The 17,248-nt window shown below is 36.4% G+C and overlaps 1 protein-coding gene across 1 annotated transcript in view; it reads left to right on the top strand.

Annotated features, from left to right (window-relative positions):
• The window catches only part of VEPH1 (ventricular zone expressed PH domain containing 1), a 214,867-nt gene that overhangs the window by 5,312 nt on the left and 192,307 nt on the right, over positions 1-17,248 (top strand). The window lies entirely within an intron of this gene.

Raw genomic sequence — 17,248 nt, 5'->3', positions numbered from 1 at the left:
TCTTTGACAGCAATTACGTGTCCAGAAAATTAATCAACTTAGTCTGACTCAGAAAACAAAGTATTCCTGGTACATTTCCGCTTTCTGGGTAGGATTTGTGTGCTATTTCCAGCAGTCCCTTCCTTCATACTCCTCTGGAAATAAACTGGCTGAATGTGCTACAGATGTTATCTAATCTAATGGAAAATATGTGTATGTATATCTAGGTATCTGTATCTATATTTCCCTGAAGCCTATTTCCACTAGAGGTCACTAGTGTCAGTGATTTCTTCTGTTTCCTCATCAATTGCTTTGTCTCACAGATGTCAAATTCAGAATTTCAGGACTGGTGAGTTCTATTATGTGTCCCCACTTTTAACCATTAAGGCTGGCATGTCCTTTGTCATCAAGAGCACTGTCCATACTTTAAGCCCTCCACTTAGCATCCCACGAGACAAGTAGGTCTGGAGAGCTGGTAGTTCTCTTGAGATCTACATCTACTAATTTCTGTCACATCCCATTTCTTCCATTCTCTATCTGTAACCATGGCACAGAGTAGATAGGTGGCAGAATGAAAAGAATAATTTTTTTTTAGAGGAAATCATGCCGATCATTCCAATTTTTAAATGCAGGGATCATGTTGATAGATCCAGTTTTGAAATTTGCTGATCAATCCTGGTTATAAACATGTCCCTGTTTGGCATTCCTTCCCAGCTCCCCTCCTTTAAAAGCCAGTTCAAGTTTCATTATTCCTGAAATGATTTCTAGTGGTTCTAGTTCTTAGTGGTTGCCTCTTTCTAAAAGGACTTAATTGCCCTTTTGCATTATACTTTTCTTATAGAAAGTCATCTATTCATATATCCTCAAGTGCAATCTCTACATGGGGGAATCCAGGATCTATGTTTTCAGCCTTCATATCTCTCGATGAATTTCAAGCTCGTACTAGTTGATATCCATCACCTCAGATTCAATATATCTAAATTAGAAGTTGTCACCTTTCTTCCAGTTATACTACCCTTTTCCTAGGTCTCCAGGTTTGAAACCTGGAGTCATTCTTGACCTCTTTCTCTCACTCTCACCTTTTCCTGTAAATTCTGTAGGCACTGCCTGAGAAATGCCTCTCATCTGCTGCTTCCCTTCCCTTCCTGCTGCTATCACCTTGGCTTAGGCTCTCAAACTAATTGATATCCCTGCCTTTGGCCTTGCCTTTCTCTAGTTCAATCTACTAACAGTTACCAGCTTAAATTTCCTAAGCCAGGTTTTATTACATGTCTCTCCATTGTTCAGAGTGTATCCATGATGCCTCAATACCCATGACATTCAATGACCAAGGCCAGTGATCAGTCCCCTGGACGACCATGCCTACTCTATGGTTACTTCCCTGTTAGCTGCATCCCATCCTTCCCTTATAACCAAGATCAGATAAATATTCCTTCTTAGGCCTTTCCTAATGACCCTGGATCTCAGTAGTCAATTCCACTTCTCAATTCCTCTTTGGAAACGTAGAACTGGAAGGACCTTCTAAACTGTCTTGTCCAACTTCCTTACAGCACAGAAATCCCTTCTTTAGGATTCTCGACAAATAGGTGGCCTCTCCTTCTGTTTTTGCAATGATGGGGACATAGTACGTTTCTGATATTTTTTTCCTGCTCCACCATTTTCCTTTGGTAAATTGCCCCTTCCCATTGCCTGAAGCCTTCCTTGATGGGGCCTTGAGTCAAGGTTTTCTACTTTGCCTTTGACAGGGAGGGGGGAAGGCAGGAGTGGGGTCACCTGACCCAAGCTATGCCAATCAGATTTTCTTTCCCAGTAATTCTAGAAAAGAAATCAGCAAAGGGTGAGCTATCATGATGATGGTGTCCCAAAGAAACAGTCCTTGCTTCCTGTCCCTCTATGACTATAGCTGCCTCAGTCATTGTCTTTCTAAGGCTAGATACTACAAATTTCCCTTCAAATCTGCAAGCCACCTCATATCTTTTAATTATTTTATTTGTTTGTTTATTTTGCTACAGCTATCCAAACTTTTCCTGCTGCTTATGAACAAAGAATCCTAACTGTCAAAGAGATAGCTGTCTCACTGTTGGAAGTTCAAATCGTTAGTGTGTTCCTCCTTTTGGCCTAATAAAATCACAGTCTATGTATTTTCTTTCTACTATTCTTTGTTCTATTCTCTGCCCTCAACAATCAAGAGAATCTAACCTCTGTTCCTACAAGAAGAACTTTAAACATGTGCAGATAGGTATCAGGTCTCACCTCTGGCTTCTCTTCCCAGCTGAATATCCTTATGTTTTTCCAGGACAAAGAAGAGCCTGTAGCAGGGATAGTTTACAGCAGTCTCTGGTCTGGAAACTCAATTTTGTCAGTACATGAGAAATGCTATTTAAATCATGCTATCAGAAGTATGAAACAATGGTGACTTAGTGATTTATAATGAAAAGTATAACGTCTGTCAGAATTATTGTGTGTTCCATGCTATTCTCCCCGACTCTATTTACCCAGTCTTTCTCTAGACAAGGAATATTATTACTGATTAGGCGTCTTCCTCCTCTATTATAATCACATTTTAGCCCTACCTCCCGGAGATTGTATTTAACTTACCTGTAAAGTCACCCATGTATAGGTAGTGTCTTGCGTTAACCCTGTAGTTATTAGCTAATCCCACTCATACAAGTGGGGTTTTTTTGTTTGTTTAATCCTCAAAGGGCAATCTTTTTTCCAGATTTTTGGAGGATGCCTCTTTGTAGCCTATGTTCTCAGAATTTTGGTTACCCTCCTCTGGAATCTTTTAAATTTATTATTGTAATTTATCAATGCCTAATACTTGAACCAATTGCTTGGAACAGTTGCTGATTCTAGTCAGATACTCTGCTTCTAAAATTTCTTTTCAATAGTAACATCACACAATTGGCCACATTTATCCTTTGATGTGCCAAGACCCTCAGGTTAAATCAAGATTTGTAATTAGATAACCTGAAAAAATTTTTTAAGTATAGAATGTCACATTTTAACCATTGAAATAATATTCTTGTCTTTAGGCCCTCATTCCAGAATGTTTATACCTTTTAAAAAACCATGATTCTGTCCAATATATTAGTTATCATTCCCAGCTTTGCAGAATCTGAAAATTCAGTAAGCAAGCCTCTAATCCTTCCCCCAAAGTCACTCATAAAACAATCGAATGTTACTAGACTCTGCTCTGCAGTCCATGCCCTTTTTTTCCATCAGTTACTCTAAAACAGAGCTCGAAAATATTTTATCCTCAGGCTTGATTTGAGAAAGTGACTTCTCACTCGAAATTCTAAGTTCCCAAATACACCTTTAAGTTTTGTCTTTTCATTTCAAGTCTTATCTGGACTACATAGGCTCCCTCTTTCCAGACTATCCAGGTGAGACTCTCTCCCTATCCATTCAGCCTCTTCTCATACTCTCAGCACCACCTTTCCCACGATGCGCACCCATGCCTAATCGATCTACCCGTCTTCCAGTTCTCTTTAATTTTTTTAAGAATAAAAAAATGTTAGGTACACAAAAATCACCAAATTTAAGAAATTAAATAAAATTGTTATCACCTGCGTGTGTCTCTCTAACCCAATGCACCTCCCTTTCCTCTCTTAAGGAAACCAATATCCTGTTGTGGTACTTATCCATACGTGTTTTTATTTCTTTGCTACACATGCACGGCTCAAAAATGATTTATAGCTCTGTAGTTCATGTTTTTAAACTTTATATAAATAGTGTCATAAGTCTCAATGTTATGTTTTTGAGGTTTATCTATGTCGGTACATGTAGTTCCAGTTCTTTTGTTTTCAGTGAAATAGTGTATTCCATCACATGACTATGCCACAATTTATTTATGCAATCTTCTTTTGATGGACATTCACTATTTCAACAATGCTGCAGCGAACATTCTTATAATTAACAGGTTTGGCAAATGTGCTTGATATCTAGTGTACACAATCAGTAGTGAAACAACTAATTTTGGGGTTTTGTGTACTTTCAATTTTCTGATAAACCACCAAATTGCTCTCCAATGTGGTTTTACCAATTTACACTCCCATCAAACATGTACAGTATGAGAGTCCCAGTGGCTTTATTTCCTGATCAATGCTTGCTTTTATCAGATTTTTAAAGTGTCAGTTTAAGTGAAGCAGTGTCTGATTGTTATTTAAACTTTCACTCCTCTCATTATTATTATTATTTTTTTTGCGGTACGCGCGCCTCTCACTGCTGTGGCCTCTCCCGTTGTGGAGCACAGGCTCCGGACCCGCAGGCTCAGTGGCCATGGCTCACGGGCCCAGCCGCTCCGCGGCATGTGGGATCTTCCCGGACCGGGGCACGAACCCGCATCCCCTGCATCGGCAGGCGGACTCTCAACCACTGCGCCACCAGGGAAGCCCTCACTCCTCTCATTATTAGGGAGTCTGACCATTTCTTCATACGTTTATTTGCTATTTGCCATTTGAGTTTTCTTTTAAGTAAAGCACCTCTTTATGGTTTGGGTTTTTTTTTTTCTTTCCATTTTTCTCTTGAGGTTTAAAAAGAATCTGTTCTTGTTAAAGGAGTTTTTTTGTATATTTTCTACAAAGCCTTTGTCACTTTGTGCATGTTGCATGTCTCTTACTCCAAATATAGCTTGCCTTTTTTTTTTTTTTTTTCTTTTGCGGTACGCGGGCCTGTCACTGTTGTGGCCTCTCCCGTTGCGGAGCACAGGCTCCGGACGCGCAGGCTCAGCGGCCATGGCTCACGGGCCCAGATGCTCCGCGGCATGTGGGATCCTCCCGGACCGGGGCACGAACCCCTGTCCCCTGCATTGGCAGGTGGACTTTGAACCTCTGTGCCACCAGGGAAGCCCAGCTTGCCTTTTACTGTAACATCTTGATATCCGATAGGATGAGTGTCCCCAAACTCTTTCTTTAAAATTGTTTTGATTCATTTCTGTTCTTTAATAATTTTGTATTAAGCTTCTCAAGTTTCATGAATAATTCTGTCAGTATCTTGATTGAAATTTCATTATATCTATAGATTAATCTGAAGAAAATTAACATCTTTATGGTACTGTTTTCTTATCTGTAGATAATGTTCATCTGTCCATTTATTTAGATCTTCAATATCTTTCAATAAGGTTTTATGACTTTTTTTCTTAAGGCTCTTGAGTCTTATACATTCTTTAAAATTTATAAATATTTTATGCTTTTAGCTGAAGTTATAAATGGTACCCTTTTAAAAATTATATTTTTCAACTATTTTTGAGGTGATAATACCATAAATGACACTTGTATAGTAATATTATGTCCAGTAAACTCCCTCAACTCTCTTATTACTTATAAATTTTTTCCATTTATTCAACAAATATTTATTAGGTACCTACTATGTTCCAGATGCTTCTATGCTGAGGACATAGGAGTAAGTAAAATAGACCAAAAAAAAAAAAACCTCTGCCTTCATCCATTGAATTGGGTGAGGCAGAAAATTAAATAAATAAGGAAAATATGTAGTATATTAGAAGAGGATAAGTGCTATGTAGAAAAATAAAACGAAGAATGGGGACATAAAATTGGAGGTTTGAAATTTTAAGTAGAACAGACAAGGCAGGCCATACTAAGAAGCTGACATTTAAGCAAAACTTGAAGGAGATGAGGGAGCATTACCTGTGGATACCTTCAGGAAATCATTTCAGGTAGAGGAACCATAAAGTACAAAGGTCCTTAAGTTGAGGGCAGCCTAGAGTGTTTGAGGAACAGCAAGGAAGTCAATGTGCTTGCAGCAGAGGGAGCAAAGTGGAAAGATCATAGGAGATCGGGTCAGAAGGAAAGGGCAGGCTGGATCATATTGGTCCTTGGGCAGAGAGCTGGAGAGTTCTGACCAGAGAAGTAACATGATCTGACTTTCCTTTTCCTGTTTTGAAAAGAGTCTGCAAAAAGGCAAAAGTGGAAACAGGGTGGCCAATTAACCTGCTTCTGCAATAACCCAGATATAAGAAGCAACAGAGACTCTTGGAGCAATAGAGGTGATAAGAAGTGTTCAGATTCTGGATATATTTTGAAAGTGGTACAAACAAGATTCATTAATATGGGTACAGCATGTAAAAAGAGAGAGAGAAAGGACTCGAAGATTTTTGGCCTGAAAAACTAGAATGATAAAATTGTTGTTAAGTAAAATGGAGAAGACTGGGAGGAACAGATGTGGGGGAGAGGTAGAAAGGAATCAAGAGTTCTTTGGACATGTAAAGTCTGAGCTGTCAGACATCTGAGCAGAGATATAGTGTAGATAGTTGGATATATGAGTCTGGGGTTGAGCAGAGAAGTCTGGGCTGGACATTTTAATGTTGGAACTCATCAGCCTTGAGACTGGATGGGATCACCAAGGAAGTGAGTGTAGACAGAGAAGAAGAAAGTCCAAAGGCTGAGTCCAGCGCACAAAGATCAAAAAGATGATGAAGGAGGACAAGTCAAGTACACTGAGAGAAGGGTCCAGTGAAAGAGGAAGAAAGTCAGAAGAGCATGATGTCTTGAGAGCCAGGTGGACACTGTCAAGGACAGAGCGATGTCAAATGCTGCTGATAGGTCAAGTGATGTGAGGACTGAGAACTGACCATTATTTCAGCACATGAAGGTCATTGTGACTTGACAAAAACAGTATCATTGGGTAGAGAGGAGTGAAAACTGGATTGGAGTTCAAGACAGAATGGGAGGAGATTTGGAGAAAATGAGCCGTGACAACTCTGGGCATTTTCCTACCAAGAGGAACAGGGAAATGGAGTGGTAATTAGAAAGAATTAGGGAGTCCAAGAAAGGATTTTTTTAAGAAAAGAAAAGCACATTCTTTGGAATTTTTTATATATACAATCATTATCTTAAAATAATGATGGTTTTGTTTCTTCCTTCTCAATTCTTACGTCTTTTATTTGATTTCTCTGTCTCCTTGTCCTGACTAGCTCTCGAGAACAATGTTGAATACAATAGGAATAGCAGATACACTTTTTTCCTTCTTTAAAGGAAGCTTTCTGACTTTGCAATGTAAGTATAACGTCGTTTGCTCCAGGCTTTTGGTTAATATCTTTTGTCAGATTAAGGAGATTCCCTTTCATTTGTATTTTTCTAAGAACTGTTAAAGTTTATCAACTGCTTTTTCTAGATAATCCGATTTTCTCTTTTAATCTGTTAATGTGGTGAACTGCAGTAATAGATTTTTAAAATATAAAGCCATTGTTACACTCCTGGGATAAAATAAAATTTTACATTTATTTTAATATATTTCATGATTTGGTTTCATATTTTTAAAGGAGTTTTGGAACTGTAAGCTTGGCCTATAATTATCCTTTCTTCTACTAATTTTACCTGGCTTTGGTATCAAAGTATAAATACTAGTCTCATAAAATGAGTTGGGAAATATCTCCACATTTCTATTATATACAACAGTTTTATAAGGTGGTGATGATCTATTCCTTGATCTCACAAAACACCCTTGGGGCACCATGAGTTTGTTTGTTTGGTTTTCTGGGGTAGATTTCTGAGGTACTAATTCAATTTCTTTGAAGAAAATGGAAGGATTTTTGCTTCAGTCACTTTTGATAAAATATAATTTCTAGGAAATTGTACATCTTATCTGAGTTTTCAAATTGATTGGCATAAAAATGTTTGCATTATGTTGTGTGTGTTCTGCTGCATCTGTATTTAAATGCTCTTTTTCACTGATATTTTCTTTCATCAATATTTTTAGAATTTTGTCTTTTTTTAAAGCTTTTAGCATCTATATAGGATCTTCCTTTCTTATTAATTTCTTTCTTAATGTTTATGATTTTCCTCTTTATTCTTTCTCTGGTTGTATTCTGCTTTTTTTTTTTTTTTTTTTTACTCATCTCCTGAGTTGTATGATTAGCTTATTGCTTTTTTTTACTTTCTTATTTTTTAATATAAGCACTTAAGATGATAGATTTCTTGCTAAGTACCACTTAGCTTTATCCTACAAGTTTTTGAGACATAGTATTTTCATTATAAATTCTAAATACTTTATTGATTGTGATTTCCTCTTTGACTCATAAGTAAGTTAGAAGGTTGTGCTTTAATGTCCCAAAGAATATTTGTAATCTTGTTGAGTTAAAATTTAACTGCATTGTAGTCAGAGAATGTTAACTGCATGATACCAATTGTTTGGAAATGGTTGACTTGCTTTGTAGCATAGTTTATGGCTAATCTGTGTACATAGTAATAGCTAATGCTTATGTAGCAGTTGCTTTGTTCCAGGAACTGTTCTAAGAGCTTATCACAAGTTAATATGCTTTTTCCTTTCTAAACTTTTGAGATAAATATACTAATATTACCCCCATTTTATAGACGAGGGAACTGAGAGACAGAGAGTTTAGTAATTTAACTTGTCCAAGATTATATAGCTAGTAAATTGTAGAGCCAAGAATCAAGTTCAGAGAGTTTGGCTTCAGAAACTGCTCTTAGCACCACACTATACTGCCTGCCTCTTTACATGTTTCATATGTGCCCAAGAAGAATGCGTATTTTCTAATCATTGAGCATAAGACATTAAGCTTGTCAATTAAAGAATTCTTATTAATTATATTGTTCAAATTTTCTATAGCCTTAATAAAATTGTTTTTGCTTGGACTGCCAATTGCTAAGAGAGGCATTTAAAAAATTTAAATTTCTATTTCTAGTCTCTTAGTAGTTACCTTTAAAATTTTAGCAAACATAGTCACTATATTTCATCAATTCTAAGATACTTTTCACATATCTATATCTCTGAAACAAGTATACATTTTATAATTGATTGAAATCTAACAGTTGCTATGGGCCAGGCAATAGGCATAATATAGTTGTCATTGCCCACGTATGCATGAACTTATCATAGCTTTGCATATTGTTACCATTCCAACTGAAATATGTGCATTATTATTACCAATATTGAGTTAATATACATTTAAAATGTTTCAAAACTTCTAAATATAATGTGGCACTGAAACAAAAACTTATTAGCAATGCAGAAAGGCATGGAAAGAGAGGACCAGGGTATGAATTCTGTATTAATGAATGAAATATTCATCACTGGGGGAAAGATAGAAATTCCATCTTTTCTTGCAAAACAGTAACTGAGAACTTTATGGAACCTAAAACAAAACAAAATAAAAACACCTTTTTATTACTGAGGTATTTGTAAAAGATTGCCTATTAAAATATAGTAAGTAGTGCAACTGAAAGCAGAAGAAACAGGCAATTCCCTTAGAATAGATGAAAGAAATTTCAAAGAAACGAATTCGTGTCGTGCATAAGATTTTCTTTAAGGCATGATGTAACTCACAATTAAATGGCACATTTTTCTCTTTCTTCGTAATGGTAGGTCTTATAATTGACACCTTCTTACATCTGATAAATTATAATGAATGTCTAAAGTTATGCAATGGCTCTGTTCTCCTCCTATTACCACAAGGAAGTTGGAACACTTTAATACTCATCTTACATATTCTTAAGCAGCACTTTTATTCTACCTTGTTTAATGCCCTCAAAACTATTCTTTAAAATTACTGACTTGTTTTTTTAAATTCAGCCAATGCTTACTTTGAGCACCTAAGGTACTGTTTCTTTTCTCACCATTCTTTTTTTTTTTTTTTATTCTCTTCCTCCTTTTTTTTTTCCTTTTGAATCCAAATTCCTACTTTCTGAAGTATACATTTTAAAGCCCCTTCAGTGAAGGCCTGTTAGTAATAAACCCTCTCAATGTTTGTTTTTCTGTTTTTCAGACTTTTTGTCTTTATTTTGCCCTTAATTTTGAATGATAATTACCTGGATATAGATTTCTAGATTTGTAGTCTTTTTATTCCTCAGTAATCTATACTATTGCTGTTGTGAAATCTGCTGTCAGTTTGTCATTCCTTTATGCATAATCTACTTTTTTCTATTTTAATATTTTCTCTGTGTCTTTGATGTTATAGGTTTTCACTATTATGTGTCTAGATGTGGTTTTATTTGTGTACTTCTACTTAATCCTCATTGTGTTTTGTGATTTTGAGTTTTATGCCTTTTATCAAACTTGGAAAGTTCTTAAATATTATATCAAATATTGCCTTTCCCATCTAATCTCTCCTTCTGGAAATCCTAATTATTTACTTATTTATGCATTCCAAAAATATGTTTTGAGTACCTACTATCTTCCAGCAATGTTTTTAGATATTGGGAATATAATGGGAAACAAAGCAGACAAAAAGAATTGCCCTCATATCCTTTATATTCTATCCTATTTTATTCATGTCTCTCTTTCTTTTTAATTGTGGTATAATTGACATATAACATTATGTTAGTTTCAGGTATACAACATAATGATTTGATATTTGTATGTATTGCAAAATGGTCACCACAATAGGTCTAGTTAACATCCATCACCATCAAAGTTACAAATTTTTCCCCTTGTGATGATAGTTAATAACACTGTATTGCATATTTGAAAGCTGCTGAGAGAGTAGATCTTAAAGGTTCTCATCACAGGAAAAAAATGTTTTGGAACTCTATGTCTTTTCATCTTTTATATTTTCCATCTCTATGTGATACTTTGTTTTTTTGTTTCCTCAGCTCTATATTCCAATCCACTGAGTATTTGGGGGTTGGAATTTGATTGCCATCCAAGTTTCATTTGGTTTCCATTCTAAGTTTCATTCGGTTCTTTTTGACATCTTTCGGGTCCTTTTTAAAGTGACTTGGTCTTTGTTCATAAAAATAATTTTCCTTTGGGGCTTCCTTGGTGGCGCAGTGGTTGAGAGTCCGCCAGCCGATACAGGGGATGCGGGTTCGTGCCCCGGTCCGGGAAGATCCCACATGCCGCAGAGCAGCTGGGCCCGTGAGCCACGGCCGGTGAGCCTGCGCGTCCGGAGCCTGTGCTCCGCAACGGGAGAGGCCACAACAGGGAGAGCCCCGCGTACTGCAAAAAAAAAAAAATAATTTTCCTTTATACATTGAATCATTTTGAACATATAATTGCATCATTTGAGATCAATAATTCTATTACTTGAAATTTTTGAGTATCTAATCTGCTTATTAGAGACTTAGTTTCTTATTTCCTTGAGTGTTTTATAAATCTGAATTTTTTAGTTGTGTTTAAATAAGGATTTTACTTGTGTGAATATTGAATTGATTGAGGGTTGAGTGTTTTATCCCTCAAAGCAGTTTTATACTTGCTTCTGCTGGGAACCCCAGTGATATTATCATCTCTGGGACAGCTTTTGGTTTTGTTGTTGTTGTTAGTGTCTTGAGTTTGGAGATTCTTGGAATGGTAAAATAAATGAGGTATGCATATAGGTGTGGTTTTTAAAGTGGAAAGAGTGATACAAATATAAAGGATTATCCGTATGGACGCCAATGTAGAATGTGACCATAACCGAGGAGTAACTATGTGGTCTTTTTTGTGCTGTATGTTATTTAGTGGTTATGGAATAAATGTATAAAAATTGTAACCAAAGAAGGCAATATCTGTAATTCTCTGTAAGTTATAAACCCAAGGCTGGCTTTTAGGGTTCTGGTATCCTTAAGAGAAATAATAAACATAGTAATAGCTAACCTTTATCTGTACTTACTATGTGCCACACACTATTGTAAATCCTTTCCCTGTATGTTAGCTCATTTAATCCTCACAACTATGACTATAGGAGGTAAATATTAACAACATTCCAATTTTAAAGATTAGGCAACTGAGTTATAGAGAGATAAGTGATTGCTCAAGATTGCGGAGCTGATAAGACCAGAACATAGCTTTGAGCTTGGGCAGTCTGACCCAAGAGCCCATGCTCATAACCACTATGTTATACTGTCTCTAAAGGGGAAGAGAAATGGTCCATCCTTTGCCATAAGATGTCTCCCTTCTTCTCTCTCAAGCCTCTACTTTCATGCCAAATCCACTCTTCCCACCACTAACCATTTTATTTCAGAGGTTCCACATTCCCTTTTGCCAGTGGGCCATTCCCTGAAGAGTGCTTACAACATAGAGAAGGGTGACTGAAAGGTTAATGGATGGTGATGTGGAGGTGTGGTGTCTATGGCTGAGTGGGAGTTATCCATCCTGATAACTAGACCTGGAGCAGCACGATGCGTGGCTTTTTCATTGTCCTACTCCTCCATTTTGACATGCCCACCACTTTAGGATAAATTACTTTAAAATTGACAATGACCAGGTCACTGTGAGAATGAATCTCTAAACTCAGCTTGATGGGTTTGCTATTAAATAGATTTGGTCCTTGGAAGATATTCATTTTAATATGCATGGGTACTAACCCAATCTTGTGCTCAAGCATAAACACATACATGTGAACACATATATATTTCATAAGAACAGGGTGTTTCCTGGAATGTGAATCAGGAAAACCCTAACTTCAAAGCTGATTCTTCACCAAAAAGCTTTAAACTATTCAATTACATCATTAAAAGAATTAAAAAGGTTGGGGTTTTTTGTTTTTGTTTGTTTTGCTTTGTCTTTTTGAATATCTGCCGAAGGAAGCAGTTAACTACTAATTCAGGTTTTTCCCTTTACTGGAGGAAATCTCCTTTTTAGAGAATAAATTTTTCTTCATGTCATACATAGGAATTTGAATATATAAAATTTCCAGTTGAGAAATCTCTTTATTTTTAGTGAAGTGGTATGGAATAAGAAATTATTAGCTTCAAGAGGTTCACAGTAATAAGAAGGTTCCTAACTGGTGCACCTATACCTAATATATTAACATATCAGCTGAACTTACGACCAGTGTGAAGTGATTTATCCTTATGGACAGCTGCTCAACTTTGCTAGTTAGAAATCTTTGAATATATGCCTTTGGTTCAACAATCTCACTGACACTATCCTGTACACTCCAGTGTCATTCCAAGGCAGCTTTTTCAAAATTTCCTAAAAATTCAGTACTCTCTTAGCATGGAAGTTATTGAACCTTTGTGTTCATGAACCAAGACACATATATATGCCATGTGCTTTCATTGATTTGCACCTTCAACTTTTACTGAGGCTTGTTTCATCCAAATGAAAATCTCGTTGCTATTTGTTGTTAAATGATTGTTTAGGCATGGTTTAGTATGTTTCTCAAGGTCATCTATATAAGCTCTGTGGTAACTGGGTTCCAGGGACCCAATTTAAAATGCTCCAAGGGAGAAACAAAATCTTGGGTGAGGCCATTTCCTTTGACCAAGGACAGTTTTGGCAGGCAAACTTGGCTATGAACCAGCTGAGAAAATGAGTGTCCTTTTCCTAGCAGGGGATTTGGGCAGTGTAGCATAGCCTCCACTACAATCTACCCCTGGCACCATGTGAGTCCATTTGCTTTATGTAATCATTTCTTCCCATACGGAAGCAGCTTCTCGGAGATGCTGATTGATCTCTACCACTCCAGTTGGTATCAGTGCTGCAATTGGTACTCATCGTCTCAGTGGTAGGCTGAATAATGGTTCCCCAAAGATGTCCACATCTTAAACGCCAGAACCTATGGATTTTACCTTACATGGCAAAAGGGATTTTTCAGATGTAATATAGTTCAGGATCTTGACATGGGGAGATTGTTCTCTTTTATCTGGGTGGGCTTGGTATAATCACAAGGATCCCTGCAGTAGGGAGGCAAGAAAGTCAGAGGCAGAAGAAGGAGATGGAATGATGGAAGTGAGGTTGGAGTGATGTACTTTGAAGATGGAGGCTCATGGAGGCCATGAGTCAAGGAATGCACATAACTTGTAGAAACTAGAAAAGAAAAGGAATTGGATTCTCCCCTCAGAGCCTCCAGATGAACTATCCGTGCTTTAGCCCAATGAGACTCATTTTCAACTTTTTACTTCCAGAACTGTAAGAAAATTAATTTGTCAACACAAATTCTTGAGCCTCTAAATATGTGATAATTCATTACAGCAGCAACAAGAAAGCTGATACAGTCTTCCTCCTCCACCACCTATTCTAGATTCTCCTCACCTTCAGCTTGCACCTCTGCTGATTTAAGTTGCTTCTTAGTTAGGGGACTCAGATGCTTTTTCCTGAGGGATCTGAGACCCTGGTCTCCATGCCCTTCTTAGGCTGCGACTACTCCATTGTCCATTTACATCAAAATTGGGCAAGGGAGCGCCTACAGATGCCCCACTGTGTAACAGCAGCCCAACCTCCTCCTAATGCTGTGGCCAATTACCCTTGCCAGGATGGCAACTCTTTTTGTTTTCTGCTGGTCTCTTGACTCGGGAACCTGGAGTGGCTGGGTTCCCAGGCTTGTGTATTCTACCCATAGTGAATTCAACACCATGCAATGGTCATTATTTTAGCATGTATGTATGTATATATATTGCTTCTTGGAGAATGGTGGCCCATTCATATAGAGTATCTGGCTGAGTTGCTCCTTCAAAAGCCTATTCTATTGCTCTGCTAGTCCAGCAGTTTCAGGTGGTATGTGGTAAGAACAAGTGATAGAATCCCATGATCATGTGCCGACTGCTGAACCTCCTTGCTGTAAAGTGGTTCTTTGCTCAGATACAATGTTTTGTGGGATCCTATGTCAGCAGATCACATACTCTGTGACCCCTTAAATAGTAGTTGAGGCTTAAGACCTGGGGGCAGGAAAGGCAAACTCAAACTCAATACCTATTCAATAGGTATTGATGTCTTTTCTGGAGTGGAAAGACCTAAAGCAAAAAAATTGCCATCAAATGATTCATTGGTTTTCTTGAGGGATAGTGCCATTTTGGGGGCTCAGCACTGACCTCTGTTGCCAGCAGACTGCACACTTAGGCAATGACAATAATAACAAGATCAACCTTGGTGAATAGGAGCTTATGCTGTTGGGTGATGCCTAGCTTATATCCCAAGGCTACTCCATTCATGTACCCGTTGGATCACACTGTAGTGGCTATGATAAAGCTGATGTCATCTAAGCCATTCTATCCACTTGTTTTTTTAGTGCCTCTTCTGTGGTTAATGCTCTCATGGGCATTAAAATGGGATAAACAAGATATCTACACTTTGTGCCAAATTCCATGTATCAAACCACATGTTTCTTGCTCAGAGTTCCTTATCTCTGATCTCTCAATCTTCCTTCTTCCAGGCCCTTGGCCATTCAGCCAAGCCATCTGCCACCACTCATGATTCTTAGCTCTTACCTGTACGTTCCTTTTTCCATACAAAGTTAATGACCAAGTGCACAGCCTGAAGCTCTGTCCATTGGGAGAATTTTCTCTTATTGTTGTCATTCAAGGTCTACTTCTAACTAGGTCTACACTGTAACATCAGTCAAATTTTGACTTCCATCCACATACTGAGCTAACCCATCAGTAGTCCAAGTTCAGATGTTTTCCTACTCTGTCAGCAGATCATAAGGGAACCTGCCATATGACTGTGTCCTGGAGGTGTCATTTCTATAGTAGTAGATGACATAGGAGTCTAGGCTACCTGTTCACACAGCTTATTTGTGCCTTCTGGCTTTGTTTGTGTCTAACCCAAGATGTGCCACTTCCTAGCAAAATAACTGAACTCCAAAAGTTAAGAAAAAACAAAATCATAGTACAAAATAAAATGACATATTAAGATCAAATATATCTATCATATCATTTCATCTAAATGGTCAAACTTGTCTGTTATAAGAAAGACTTTTAGATGGGATCACAAGGCAAAAGCTAGCAAACAAGAGACATATATTAAATAAAATGATTTAGAAAATGTAAAAATAAAAAGATGAAAAACAATAATTTACTTGATTAAAGTACATGTTAAAATTAATTCAAATTAAAGCAAATCCTTTTGATATTTACAGCAAAACCATATGCCACATATTCAAAACTAATATGAGTTTATTATTATTTTTTGTACCATGCCAAATTACCAAATAAAGCACATGAAATGACACTTTGAGACAAAGTCAACACTGAGTCAAAATTAATCCTCTTTGCTGAAAATTCTGAGAAGCAGTTTGTCCACATATCTGCTAAAGCAGGGCCCTCTGTTCTCAAATGAAGATCTGTGAACTCTGCATGTAATCCCACCATGTTTAAAAAAGAGTGGATATATGTATATGTATAACTGATTCACTTTGCTGTACAGCAGAAACTAACACAACATTGTAAATCAACTATACGCCAATAAAAATTAATTTTAAAAAAGTGCTGACAGAATGATTTGGAATCATATGATCAAGTACTACCTTCTTATTTTTGTATAACCTATATACTAGGCATATCTTCAGCTATTAAGAAGCATTGAATAATGACTACTAAATTGTTTTATACAAAGTTATATTAACAGCCATTCATTTAATGTAAATCAATGTAAAAGTATGTAAAAGAAATGTTAAAAATAAGAAAATGATGCTAGGAAAATGCAAACCAAAAGAAAGAACTCATGATCTTTATATAAGACAAGGAAAAACATATGCCAAAAACACTAAATGAGACAAAGAAAGGAAATTTTTACGACAAAGGATTTGGTTCACAAGTTATAAAGATTAAGAATATCTATGCATCAAATTATATAGCAACAATATTCATAAAATGAAAACTTTAGGAGATACCAGGAAAAAAAGATAAGATACATTAGTTGTAGGAAATTTTAATTCACTTCTCTTGGGCCATAATACATGAAAGTAAAAAAATTTAAGTAAGGCTATAAGAAAGATCTTCCAAAATCTTTTTATGAAATTGTCATAAAGTTGGTATGAAACCTGACAAAGACAAATCCCTCAAATATTGATGTAAAATTATTAAATAAAATATTAATAAACCAAACCCAGTAGCACATTAAAAAATTAATTTCCCAGGATGCAATAGGATATATTCCAGGAATGCAAAGATAACTGACATTAGGAAATTTGTGTCTATAATTTGTCATATTAATAGATCTAAGGGCAAAAATAATATATCTATAAATTCTAAAAAGGCATTTAATGAAATTCATTATCCATTCTTGATTAAAAGATAAATTCAATAAAACAGGAATAGATTGGTACTTTCTTAACATTATAAAAAAACAGCATAATGCTGTTTATGCTGTTTCTTAACATTATAAAATATATCTTAACATTACAAAAAAACAGCATAATACTTACTAGAGAAATTCTAGGAGTATTTTCCTTAAAGTTAGGAACTGTACAAGACTTTCTAGTATAATGTAATTCTTTTACATTTTTCTAGAGATTCTAGCCAAAACAATTAATAAGATAAAATTAGCAAAAAGTTTAAAAAGGAGGAGGTAAAATTGCCATCTTTTGCAAATAACATGAGAACATAACTGGAAATCCAAGAGGATCAACTGAAAACACTCTAACATTAAA

Source organism: Pseudorca crassidens, chromosome 5 (assembly GCF_039906515.1).
Source record: "Pseudorca crassidens isolate mPseCra1 chromosome 5, mPseCra1.hap1, whole genome shotgun sequence".
NCBI classification, from domain to species: domain Eukaryota; kingdom Metazoa; phylum Chordata; class Mammalia; order Artiodactyla; family Delphinidae; genus Pseudorca; species Pseudorca crassidens.
Note: the sequence above shows the minus strand (reverse complement) of the source record. Positions and strands in the feature narration are given on the sequence as shown.